The sequence below is a fragment of the Anser cygnoides genome, chromosome 3 (genome assembly GCF_040182565.1).
Source record: "Anser cygnoides isolate HZ-2024a breed goose chromosome 3, Taihu_goose_T2T_genome, whole genome shotgun sequence".
In the NCBI taxonomy this organism is placed as follows: domain Eukaryota; kingdom Metazoa; phylum Chordata; class Aves; order Anseriformes; family Anatidae; genus Anser; species Anser cygnoides.
The window spans coordinates 107,114,539-107,127,940 of NC_089875.1; positions in this window are offsets into that span (position 1 = coordinate 107,114,539).

Sequence of the window (13,402 nt, forward strand, 5' to 3'; positions counted from 1 at the left end):
ATAGACAGGGGTGATCTGGCTGGTAGGAACAAGGGCAGAGAAAAAACACAGGGAAGACCTGGGACTTGAGCCATGAGAAGGTGGTGGGCAGGCAGGTAAGTCTGTAACCATTGGGGCATATGACCTTCCAAGATCCAGTTCAGGGCGAAGGGGTTTCTTAGCATCCTCCTCAACAAATGGACTGGAAATAACAAGCAAAACGTGAATATCTTCCTGCAAGGTGAGAGTCTGCTGTAACTGCTCCACCAGGTTAATTTGAGGGGATCCACGGATCAAAAGAGTCCAGTTTGGGTAAGAACTAATGAAAGGCACCTGGGGTGCCCCATAAATGCATGTAACAATAGGCCAGTACCTCAGAGGGAAGCAGAAAAGCTTTGAGACATTTCATAGGAAAGCCTCCTCGGTCACTGCTGCTGGACAAGGCCACCTTGGAGAAACATGGCTGCAGCATTAGGCAGACAAGTCTCCAGTGACAGTGTTTAAGCAACACCATCGAATTGCTGGCAGGCGTGTTTAAGAGCACTCTAATATCTTATATAATACCAGCCAAGGACTGAATTGCTTTGCCAAGCTTCATCATCGCAACTGGGACAGATTGGCAGAGCACATCACACCGCAGCATGCGTGATACTTCACGAGAGAAAGGTGCAGGAGGGAGGAGATATTGAACTTAATAACTTCTGCATCAACACCAGCTACAGAAAATGGAGAGCTCTGCACGGTTCAAAGCCCAGTCTGAAGGAGTCCATTTGCCATCCTGTGGTGAACCCTTCCACTTACTTGCTGTCTAGGTTAAGGGCTTATGACAGAGAGGAGAGACAACTTGGGTCTCAAAGAAAGGGCTGCAAAGGGTTGTCAGCGTTTGCATCCCCACACTGACTCTGCTCGGTGAAAAGCCTAGGACCCAGCAGACGATAAATTAGTGGGTAGCCGAGGGGCACAGCTCACAGAGAAGCATCAGCCCCACAGCTTGAGCACGGGCCGGGTGTGAAAACCTTCGCCGAGAGGGGAAGGCTGGGGAAGAGGCAGGGGCTGCCGCTGAGTCACGAAGGGAGGAGGACGGGGTGCGGGGGGTGCTTTGTGCTCCCATTCAGAGCCGGGGAGCTGTGAGCAACAGCACTGCCGTTGTGAATGACTGATGTGGGCTTGTTTTGAAGAAGCAGCCTGGTGCCTCTGCGACACATTTGTTGCTTTGTAACGTTAGCAAGAGGAATGCGTTTCCAATGTGAGCTTAGCGGTCTTGGGATGTCTTGCCTTGCGGAGAGCCCAAGGGTGCACCCTCATGGGGTGTGGGGGCTGTGAGAGCACCCGGCAGCCTGGGCAGAGCCCCTGAGGAGCAGCACAAGGGGATGTGGCTCTCAGAGCTGTCTGAGTGCTGCCATGACACTGATACCTATGGGGGACCTGCCTCTGTGCCCCGAGTTCGACCACCGTGATGGGCTGCCGTGCCAATGGTACCACGGTTGTCAAGTCTGTAGAGCTGCTAGAAAATAGTAACGGATTTGCAAGAGTAAACTCAAATAATTGAATTTAATCATTTGGAAAATTTTTCTGAAGCCTTTTTTTGACTTCTGCACACTTTTAACACATGCATATACTGTAAGTGCTAGGAGAAACTCTCTATGCAGGTCATGAAACAGACCTTTGGATGGCTTCTCAGGGAAATGTGGGGATATTTAAAACAAGGCTGAAAAAGTACTCCTCTGGGGCATTGCTTTTCTGGCAGAGAGATGGTTTAAATGGCTTTTTTGACCACCATATCAACATGAAAAAGTGTTTCAGAGTCTTACTTTTAAAGCAGGATAGACTTAAAAACTCTCAAATATTGAATTTAGCAGAAATATATCATTTAACAATATAATGTAAGTAATATATTAGCATACATTTCATTTTGAGGGCTGCTTCATCCACACTTTGAGTCCAAAATGAGGGACAGGTCTGTGGTCCAGTCGCCTGCAGCCTTGATTCACCAAAGGGAAGGGTAGGCCCCTACCCTGGTCCATGGACCTGAGTAATGTTTGGGTTCCTCTACATCAAACAGAACCTATCAAGCATTGCATGCATCACAGAAGGCTTTTTCTAGCTTTACAAAAGTCCACATAATAGAAGTTAGCCTTGAGACACTTTCAGCAGAGAAAGGATGTGCTTAGCACACATGGGGAGCTTCAGCTGCGTGCATAAAATTTCCTGGAAACACATTTTTAATGGGACAGCCTTTTCAGTCAGTGCTAATGATTTACCTTGGAAATATGACTCTATAACTCTACTCAAGTTCTTTGTATATGTAACAAAAGATAAATTACGAGCTTCAGAGTGAGTCGGTGCCGGCTGGTGGTGTCTGAGAGGGTCTGCAAACCGATTCCAGCGGTGGCTGCATCATATTTCTATAAAGGCTGGATCCAGTGCTGATGCTGCCAACATCATATGTGCCCATTACAGTAGCACTCTGTACCCACAATTAAAAACAAAAGCAGGAGCTTGAAGCTGAATTTGGTTTTCCTCTTCTTTTAAGTTCATTATTTTTTTATCTCGTTTAATTCTCAGGTCACCACTCAGGAGCTCCTGTGGGATGTTTTGTCTCCTCCTCCTCCTGGGAGGAAGGTTATACCAGGAGTTTCCAGCTGTGCTCAAATGCTGTGCAAATATGAACTTAAAAAAAATAAATAAATCCATCTTTTTAAAAGGTGAGAGCCAGGCATCTGTGCACAGAGCTGCAGGAAATGATGGATGAAGTTGGGAAGCTTGCTACAAACACGAGTGGTTCTGCAACTCAATCTATTTGTTTTGCGCTTAATTGTGGCTTAGTTTTTAATGAAGCTAAATGCCAGCACTGTCAGTCTAGCACAGAAATGGTGCAAAACATGGAAATCCGGCTGTGAAATTCACGTTGCTCAAGGCAACCTGCATTTGTAGTCGGAGGGAAAGGCATCCCATCTCGCTGCCCCTACAACACACACAGTCAGCCGTTGGGGTGATGTATATGCTGCTGTCTACTGTAAGTGCTGGTGATACTTCCCATGTAGAAAATTCCATCAGTGTGACAGATATCCTCTGCCAACACATCGAAAAGGAAAGCCTGCTGCAATCCTAATAGAAATATCCTGGGAGACTCTCAGCTCTGTTGAATTAAGGAAGGAAGAATAGATCAAATGTTTTTTTCTAAGCCCGGTTAACTCCACCAGAACAGGACACAGCTGTGAATCCCTTGAAGGCAGCACACATTCTCTGCCAAGTTAGAAGGCAATTATTCTTCATAAATCTGTCTTTTTAAATTCAAGTGGATCGATTGCCTCGTCTATCCTTTCCCTGTGCGAGCACCCGGAAAGGCTCTTTGGGCACCACCTCCGACAAAGCACCCCGCTTATCAGAGAGCCACACCACGGAGGCGATGACAGCCCCATCAGCCCTGCCTATCCCTTTATAACCATGGATCTTAAGGTACGTTCGGGTTTGAAATGTTTTAACCAAGAAATTTCCGTGCTGTTTTTAAACATTATCTTGGCTCTGGGTATCTGACCTCCATGCAAAGAAACAGGACACTCCTACCAATTTATTTTCTAGCTAATAGGCAGAAAAGTGTTGTAAGGAAGCAGGAGAGTCTCCTTGCACATGCTGTCATGGTTGCATCAGCGTAGGGCTCCCGGAGTTGTGCTAACTTGGCTCAGTTACAAGACAGTCATCGTCTAATAGCCCTGTTTTGCCACATCACCCTGGCTCTGAGTGTCAAAATGGTTTCTGCCCTGCCACTGCCGGGCATTCAGCAGGCAGAGAGAAGGAAAAATGGCCTGGTGCAGATGTGAGCAATGCCTGCGTTAAAACATGGGGAAGGCTTGCGAGGCTGGGTGTGTTCAGGGCTTTAAGGCACTCTCTGTGATTTGAGTAAGACACTAGTCTTGATGTTTTCCCCCTTTTTGTTCAGGTAGGGATAATGTCTTGCAGTCTTTGTAAGGTGCTTTTTGGGGCCGTGCTGATGACACCCACTACTGCTGTGGTGTGTCTTCTCTGGCTGCCATTCGGTGGATTTACTAAGGCCCTGAAAAATCAATAAACACTATGAGAATGGGAGAGGAATTAGCATAAATTGTCCTCTCCCACGCTGCAGAGGGACAGCAATGAAAGAAAGGATGTTCATTTATCTTTTTTTTTTTTTCTTTTTCCTAAGACCATATCAGTATATGTACCCTATTTGCATTCCACTGTAATGAAACAAGGCAGGTAAATGAGATGTTTGTCCTTATCGAGCAGCCTGGAGCTTAGCAGCAGAGATGAGCCAAGGATGTGGTGTGCAATAGACTCAGCAGCAAGCCCTGGGCTGGCTGCCTGGGGGCACTGGGTAGGACTGGGGCAGCCTGGGGACAAATGCCAACTGTTGCACACTCTTTCAAAGGAAAGTGTGTTTTAGGCATTAAGAAGTATGGGAAATTCTTGTGTTGCTTGGGAAACTCTTGTTTTACCTCTGTTTTCATTGTGGAAAGGTCCTCTGGGGTTTTAGAGCCACCCCTGATCCCAGTACAGCTGACCTCAAAGCTAGGAGAGGTTGCCCGGGGTCAGTGCCAGTAAGGTTTGAAACCCCAGGATGGAGATACCGCAGATTCTCTTGGCAACATTTTCTAGTGCTTGACCCTTGTGATGGAAATATTTCCCTAGTTTCTATTCAGAATTTCCTTTGCTGCATCTGTGACCTCTGTCCCTCATCCTCTTGTGCACCTGTGTGAAAAGAAAACCTAGATGAAGAAACCTAGATGCACAACAACAAAGCTGAACCGAAATACTACTCTGATTTTGACCTGTCTGTAATTTTTTGCTGATATTTTATGTGTGATGCCTTCTCAGCTCCCGAGGAGACTGGAGCACAGCGTGCTGGGGACTTGGTGTGGGTTTTGCTCCACCTGGGTGTCCCCTGGTGTAGGCAGGAGTGTCTCCGTTTTCTCCCAGCATCTTCACTGCGGGGCTGGCCAGCTGAGCTGCGTTTTAAACCCTAAATGTGGGAAACTCTAGCTGTGAATCCTCTGATAAATCATAGAAAAAAACAAGGCTGGAAAGATTCGCAGGGGCTCATTTAATCTTTTCTCCAGCCTGAAGGCAGGTTGTGCCGCTTTATCATCTCTAACCACCACTTGTCTGACCTGTTGGTAGCGTGATGGAAATTTCAATCCCCCCCAGCCGCCCAGTCTGGCCGTTTTCTGCCCTTACCTGCCGATATTTTTTCCCCGCACACCACAGGCATTCCCCTCCACTTAAGACAACACGTTACACAGCTGGAGGATGATGTTTCCCTCCAGGTTTTGCATCCTGAGGCTGCCAGCCCCTGCTCCCATCCTGCAGCCAGGCGCAGTGCAAATGCCTCTCCATGAGCCCTGGTGCAACACCCTGACTGGTGTGGAAGGGTAATTTCATGTTTTATAGGCTCTTGCTCCTCCTTTATCTGCCCTGAAACATCTGGCATTTCCACAGCAACAGTGACACTGTTGATTCATGCTCCGTGTGCGATCCACAGCCGCCCTCTCAGACCTTTTTTTTTTTTTTGGCAGAGCTGCTGCAGCTGAACCCAGTCTGTGTTTGCACAGCTGCTCGTCCCTGTCTACCTCGCATGCATCTTCACAGAGCTTCTCCCTTTTCTCCAGGCCTTTTTCCCAACTTGGCAGTATTGCTTTTGGTTGTCATTGAGCCCTCCCCTGTGCTCCCACTTGCTTGGTGTCGCCTATAAGGTAGTAAGGATAGGCTCCATCTTCACCATCTGTACCCATCTGTACCCTGACCACATGCTCTTCTTTTCAACTGGCCCTAATGGGGCAGAGCAGGATGCGTTTCTGGCTGGCACCCCAATCCTTGCTTCCTCCCTTTGGTTGCGGTGTGTTGTGACAAATGGCTGCCGCGCTTGGAGGTGATGGAGACAATAGCTGCTCGCACCACGTGCCTTCTCTTAAGCACTTTTTAAGTTCGAGGAGTGACATGAGCTTAGAGGAGAGCCCTTTATCTTGGAGGATGCCTGTGCTCTTAATAAACAAGGTATATAGGAGGTCGTTGCTCACCACTATGGAAACAGCACTTGTTTAGCACTTGCTGTGACTGTGCCCAATAACTTCATATGGGGATGAATAATGCTGTAACAGAAAGGTCATGGAAATGTGGGCTAACGCAGGACACGAGGGTTAATGAATGCTGGCCATCATAAAACCGTTGTGGGATCTTTAATTAACACAGGTGATTCCCATTTGCCTCAAAGTCTTCTCGCCTTGTGAACCCATGCAACCTAAAAACAACCTGCAGATCAGCCAGCAGCCAGGCAGGAAGGTAATGGTCTTTTTCTAGATGTAACTCAGAGAATCCCAGAACCATACGACAGCCCAAGTTGGAAGGGACCTGGAAAGGCCATCAGGTCCAAGCTTTCATGGGAAAAGAGAGCCCGGGTGAGATTGCCTTGCACCCTGTCCAGTCGCATCCTGAAAACCTCCAGTGAAGGGGATTCTGCCACATCCCATTGGGGATGTTATTCTGGTGAGTGAGTGTTCTCACTGTTAAAAATGTCTTTCTTATATCAAGATGAAACCTCTCCTGATGCAGGTTGTACCCATCGTCCTTTGTCTTCTCCCCTTGAGAAGAGGGAGCCTCCGTCCTGTTTGTAGCTGCTCTGTAAGAACTGGAATACTGTGATGAGGTCTCCTTGAGCCTTCTCTTCTCCTGGGTGAAAATACCTAACTCCTTCAATCTTTATTCATGGTTCTCCAGCCCTCTGGTCATCTTCATGGCATCCTTTGGACCCTCTCCGATCTATCCACGCCTTTTTGAACCGTGGGACCAGAACTGGGCGCAGCACTCCAGGTGCAGCCTGACAAGTGCAGTGGGATGATCACATCTCTGTCTCTGCCAGAAATGCCCAGTTACCTGTGTTTGTTGTGTAGCACGAGCTGTGTACTCAGGAAACACTTTAGGGAGCATGAACTGGCACATCAAGTCCTTCCTTAATTGGCTGGATTTATTGCATGAGGCTGTAAGCTTCAGGGGAGCACCAGTGCTCCCCTGTAATGGGGTTTTTTGCACCATCTGGATGCTCTTCAGGGTCAGGCATGCCTTTCTGCCACTCAGCACGTGCCTTTGACCGGGAGGTAAAGGACCCAGCACCTCGAACTGGACACTACAAAGCAATGACTTGCTTAAAAACAGGAAATCTGGAAGAAAATGTGCATTTGCTTGCTGGTGACTCAGTGCTCGGTGTTAATGTTTTCAAACTTCCCATGCGAAATACGGACCAGAAACATAACCGCTATGAAAAGCGAAGGTCTGCTTTCTCCAGCAACATGTGAGTCCCGGCACCTGGAGTTCGGAGAGCCCCGAAGTGACAAGGTCTGCAAACAAACTGGGATTTTATAGGGCCAGTTGTAACACAGTAGGTGTGGTAATACAGGATGGGGGGCAGGGGTGCTTAAAGCAGTGTCATAGCAAAATATTTTGGAAAATATTGCTCCCCATTTACACCTGGGGCATGACTGCTAACCTGAAATAATTTCCCTCGTTTCAATGTTTTCTATATTAAGAAGTGGTATTTTAGATTTCTACTCACTTCGTCTATCCAAGTGCTGCTTTGGCTGGTGCTTTTGCTTGGGCTGCTTTGGCTCCCCAGGCTGAGTCTGTCTCGGAGGAGCTCTGCAGAAGGCTCTGCAGTGCTGCCGAGCATGAATTTGACCCACTGCGCTCAGCTGTCCTACTAATACATCTGTCTTGGGTCCAAGTGTTCTCCCGATTTGTGCTATAATTATCCTAAAACTAGATTTTTCTAAATTCCATTCCCTCGTAGCTTTTTATAGCTCTGGGAGTTAATTATTCAGAGCCGTGGAAGTTCTCAGCAGCACTCTGCCCAGGCGTTTTTGGACACTTGAGGCTGGGACAAGGGAATGGCTTTGTCCAAATGTCCAACCCACTGCTTTTGGTGTTTTCTTCTCGGAAGGCATCTCCCTGAATCTTTGGGAGGCACTGATGGTCTCTGAGCCTGCTGTGGGCTGTATTCACATGATTTAACGTCCCAGGGATGGGAACAAAGCGGAGCAGGGATGCAGAGGGGAGGCTGAAGGAGCTAGGGAGAAGTCAGCAGTGTCATTTGGGTGGCTGGGGGCTCTGAGCAGCACCCTGCTGCCCTTGTGGTTGGCTCTGCAGAGGCAATCCAGCAGCGGCAAATGAGGCTGAGCCTCTCCTGCCTCCCAAATCCTCGCTCGGGTAAGTGCAGGGAGTGTGTACTTTAATTAGCGATGATACATGAGGGAGACAGGAGATGAAGCAACGTTCAAATTAAGTATCTGCAGAGCTGGTGAGAAGGCAAATATGAGCTCCCAGACTTGAGGGGTTCTTTTTTTTTTTTTTCAGTCCCTTCTTCCGCAGCAATGGTTTGGGTTTTAATTCAAAAAGCAAAGGAGCTGTTGCAGGGGGAGGGCGACGGATGCCCACACGTCACCATTGTCAGCGAGTCGCAAAGCAAATCCTGTAGGTTTGGGGTCTTTCCTCGGGGGTGGAGGCTTCAGCAGAGCCCCAGTCCTCTCCCCCATGCCTTGGTGAACCTTCCAATGAACAGGTTAACCTTCCGTTACAAACCTGTTGTTTAACATCCCATGTTCCTCGTATGACAGAATTTTTGTTAGCCATTGTAAACAAATAGTATTTAAATATTGGGTAAAGGGTGCTGCATGGTGCAATATGGCTTATAGTGTGTTTAAATGGGTAAATACCAACCATTCACAGCCTCTTTTGCTACAATTTCACTTTAATAATGACTTCGGTGTTTCGCTATGAGTCAGGCAACAACACAGGAATTGCTGAAGAAATTTCCCTGAAAACCTCTCCGAAAACCCAGTTATGAGTCAGAGGAAGCAGCAGCATGTCACTGGTTCAGGCCCTGCCGGTTTGGCTCCGTGCAATTTCAGAAACCAGATCCCCCACCTAGATCCAGTGTTTTGCTTTGGTTTATTCTCTCCCAGCCGGCGCAGCTTGGTTACTATTTACCTTCTACCGAAAACCGAGCCTTGCACGCCGTTAGGGGCTGGCAGTTCCCAACAGGAGCCCAAAGCGAAGCGGCGTTTGTTTGTGCCGCTGGTGGGAGGTCACAGCTGCAAGGGCAGACGTGCGCTCTTTGCACGGCTGAGGCCAAACCATATTAATTAGGCAGCGCAGCAATGCCACTGCTCTATGCAAAAGGTGTCCCCGTCCAGTGCTTTTTAGGAGCTCATCCAGTAAAAAGGGTTTTACTTCTTAATCTGCCAGCATGAAGGAGCAGAAAAGATGTCTCTGAAAGTCGATCAGAGCTAATGTGGTTCGGATACCCCAGCGTGGGAGCAGCAACCAGACTTTTCCAACTTGCCTGGATATCACTTGATACGAACAGGGCGCCTGCTCCTGTGATCATAAGAAAAATGGAGCAGCATTTGCACGGGCAGGCAGAGAGGGCACTGACCCTACATCGCTCCCCATCACAGCCAACCCCAGAGGCTTCCCCAGAGCCTCTACTACATCCCACAGCTTGCCACGGCCTTGCAGGACCGCACATCTGCTCTCCAGCAGATGGTAAATGCACACGGATGTTTTTCAAGCTGAGGCCAGCGAGTGAAATGTGGCTGTCTGCATGCTTGAAATAAAGCATATTTTTCAGTGCTTTAAATCAAGGCTCGGGACTGCAGAACTGGGATGTCCATGCAATAGCATGGGGGAACTGGTGATTATCTGAATGTGCAGTCAATACCCCCATTTAATTATTAGCGTGCATTTCTCAAATGTCCAACAATGTGATTACCCTATTAAAGTATTTTCTCCAGGCATAAACCTCCTTTTTAATAAAAATTACTTTCTTCTTATTTAAAAAGTTGTTAATTAATACTTTTATTGTCCTCCCCTGTGATTTGCTTTCTCTTAATTACCAACAGGAGCAATACAAGAGCACTCCATTGCCTATGCCAAAATTAACCTGGCTTCCTCTACCTTGCACTGAATGATCCACATGGTTTTGCCTTTGGATACAAATCAGGAGACCCTGACCCCATGAGAAATGATGCCGGGACCCTCTGATTTCAGGGTGGATTTGTGCAGCTGGCAGGAAGGTTTCCAAATCCAGCAGCTCTCTGCGAGCGCTGGACGAGGGCTGCAGCCCCAGCATCATGACGCCGCCGTGCTGGCTCTGGACAGCATCCCGGAGCACGCAGCATGGCACAGCACTAAAATAGCATCTTGTTGGCTCAAACATCCCAGAAAGCCCTGCCGGGTTTCCTTCTTCTCTTCTTGTTCAGCCACAGGAAGAAAAAGTGATCTCAGGAAAACTGAAAGTTGCAGTGGGGAAACATTGGTTTTGCTATATTATTATTTATTGCCCTGATTGAACCAAAGCGTTATGTTCTCTTTTGCTTTTTAAAGCTTTTGTAATGCCAGGCTAAAACATTTATTTTCATTTAAACACACCGGTATTTTTCATGCTTAATTTCTGGTTTTGTTCATTTCCCTTTTGTGGTTCAGAATAGAAACAAGTAAGATATTTTCTGCAGTGTGGAAACACTCGACTTTGCTTAATCCATCCCACCTCTCTCAGCAAAGGTCTGATGTTTTGGACCACAAACACCGAGTCGATTCTGTTACATCTCATGGATTGCATCTCATGGATTACATCTGATGGATGTTCTGGTGCTCCTGTGCTGATACAGGAACCCTTGCGCATGGGCCCATGGGATAACCAGGCTCTGGATAGCTGCAGCTGGAAATAAGCACATGCAGGTGATGGAGGAGAGGAAATTATGATTATTTTCAGTAGTTATAGTTAAAACACCACCACCCCCATACACACCCACCCACATCCCACCACCCCATGCTTTGTTTGCTGGTACATCCCAGTGTGGCCAAGCACTGCAGTACAAAACTACAGTGAAGCACCATGGAGAGAAATGAGGCTTTTTAATTTTCCCTATTTAGCAAGGCTTTTCCCTTTCTGTGCAAGAAGATTTAATATTAAAATCTTATCTAAAATATCTAACTTTAGTGTCTAGCATAGCAACTGCAGCCTTGGAGGCAAAATCAAGTCCCTTTTAGATTCCCATGTAATAAACTGGTAGACGACAGTAAATGAAATGAAAATGTGCTGTTTTAATTCATAAATTCTTCACCTCTGCCAGTCCTATTTTTTTTCTGTATTTCTTCAGTCAGTCATTCTATTATTTGAGAGTAAAACCAGGCAGCCAAATTTCCTTTATGTTGTTTAATCATTGCTCTCTCTGACTTTGAAAAGGACACCAAGTGTTCCTATATATGTAAATGTACCCGATGTTTTTGCTGTTCATATGCGAAGTCACACGTAGGCACTGTGGTATCCCTGGGGCAACCTTAATACAAAGGTAGGTAGCAAAGTGCATTTTTGTCTTTGTCCAGCTGTGCAGGCTCACATCTGCTGTTCCTAGCCTTGCTGCCAATCATCACAGCTCTCACTATTCATTTTTCCTCAGAGGGGAAGAAAGCACCCAAGACAATCTCCTGCTAAGAGAAAGAAGAGCAATCATGGAGTATTGCCACCATTTTTGTTAACTTTTTCTCTTTTTTTTTTTTTTTTAACGTCTATCTGATGTTACTGGCACAGCAGGCATAGCAAGCAGGTTGCAGACGAAAAAGCATGCAAAAACAGCATTAAATACTGTGTTGTAACTACGTTCTCTGAATTTCCACTTGCTCCATGTTACATTATTCAAACCAGACACAGGCTCTCTAGGGTATGGGTAGATTCCACCTTCCCATCTCTCCCCACCCTCCAAGGTCATTTAAAACAGGGCAGGAAAATGCAGTAGAAGATAGTGCGGGGAACAAGCCTGCTTCAGCAGGGAAGCACGCCGTAAAAACCTACCTGCTGCTTTCCACCTCCGGTTTCTGGGATCCGAAGGACTAGTAAACCCCTTTCTGTTTGCTTTGGTAGTACATTAAATACTGGCTCTGCCAGTCGGAGCGATGCTCCTGCCCATGCTGTGGGTGAGAGCAAGGTGTGCAGCTGGCATTTCCCAAGCACGTTTGTTTGCACGATAAGTCCTAGCTGGGAGCGCAAAGGAAAGGAGCTCAAAGGAGGGTTAGGCTGATGCAGGCACAGATTTGAGCCCCAGCAGCTGATAGCAAAAATCGAGAGGCTTTATAGATGGGCGTCCAGGCTTTCATTACTGGAAAACCAGACTTATCACAGAAAATAGTTGTGATAAACCATTTGCCTCCACATTTCCCCAACCACCTGCCATCCAGCTTGGCTTTATCACAGCGCAGTACCAATGGCTGCGGTTCCCTCGTTTCTACTTTCCTATAAACTTCTCTAACGTGATTCCTCGGTGAAAGCAAGAGAGAAATGGGATGAAAAAATAATCTGGTGAAGCTCCAGTGAAGCTGTCCTGCCCACAGCCCCACCAGCGGGACTTCCTGCAGTCTCCTGCATCCAAGAGGGCAGCGCAGGGGGGAGGACCAGGCTCTCCCAGGCTGAATGTGGCCCCAGTTCAGACCCCAAAGGCTTACTTTTGCTCTCAGTGTCTGCATCAGAGGCAACTCTGTGCTCTAGACGCTCCAATCCATCCTGAAAGCAGCTGGAGCAATCGGCTGCCTTCAAGGAGGGAGCCTTGGGTCCCCACAACCATCACAAGTGTCAGGAGATCAAGAGGGGAGGAACAGCGTGAGCCTTTAATCCTTGCCAGCAGTTTCCTCTGGTGTTTTTTTTTTGGTAGAGGTAACAGGAACTGGAATCCCCGGCAGCACACGGTGCTCCAGGTCAGGCTGATGAACTGCTCAAAAAAGGTAAATATTGCTTTAATGTCTCCCCAGAGTCAATCACGCCAAGCCCCAGGAAGGCAGGTAATAATTCAAGATTAGCAATAGCCTTCATACTGCCACTAAAGCTCATGTTATTATGGCAGATATTTAAGGAATAGCAGTGTGCCACACATCTCAACTACTTTTGTTTCCATCTAATCCCTTGGTGATTAAGCACCAGCCAGCAGAAGGAATTTCACACGGTATTTTCAGATTCAGCAGAGCTGGAGTGATCCAGATGAGTCTAATTTAATCCCTCTTTGTTCCTCTCTCCCCACTGTGGAAACGAAATGAAAAGCAGAAAGAAAATCAGACGAGAGGTGGGATGCCAAAGCAGCTATGGCAGTGCAGTTGGTGAAGGACCACGCCAGATCAGCCAAGGATAATTAGATAGACTTAATGAGCATAGGACATTAAAAGAAGAACCCCACATAATCCAGGTTCACCCAATAGGCCCAGTCTTGCAAACATGCCAACCTCTGGCCATTAAGTTCTTGAATTAAGAGGTACTCCTCATCCCACGGGCAGTTTTGGGAGCAGCCCACAGCTCTGGAAGGCTCTCCTTCCTTCTGAGTTGTTCCCCAGGAGATTGCTGTAAGTCAGGGAT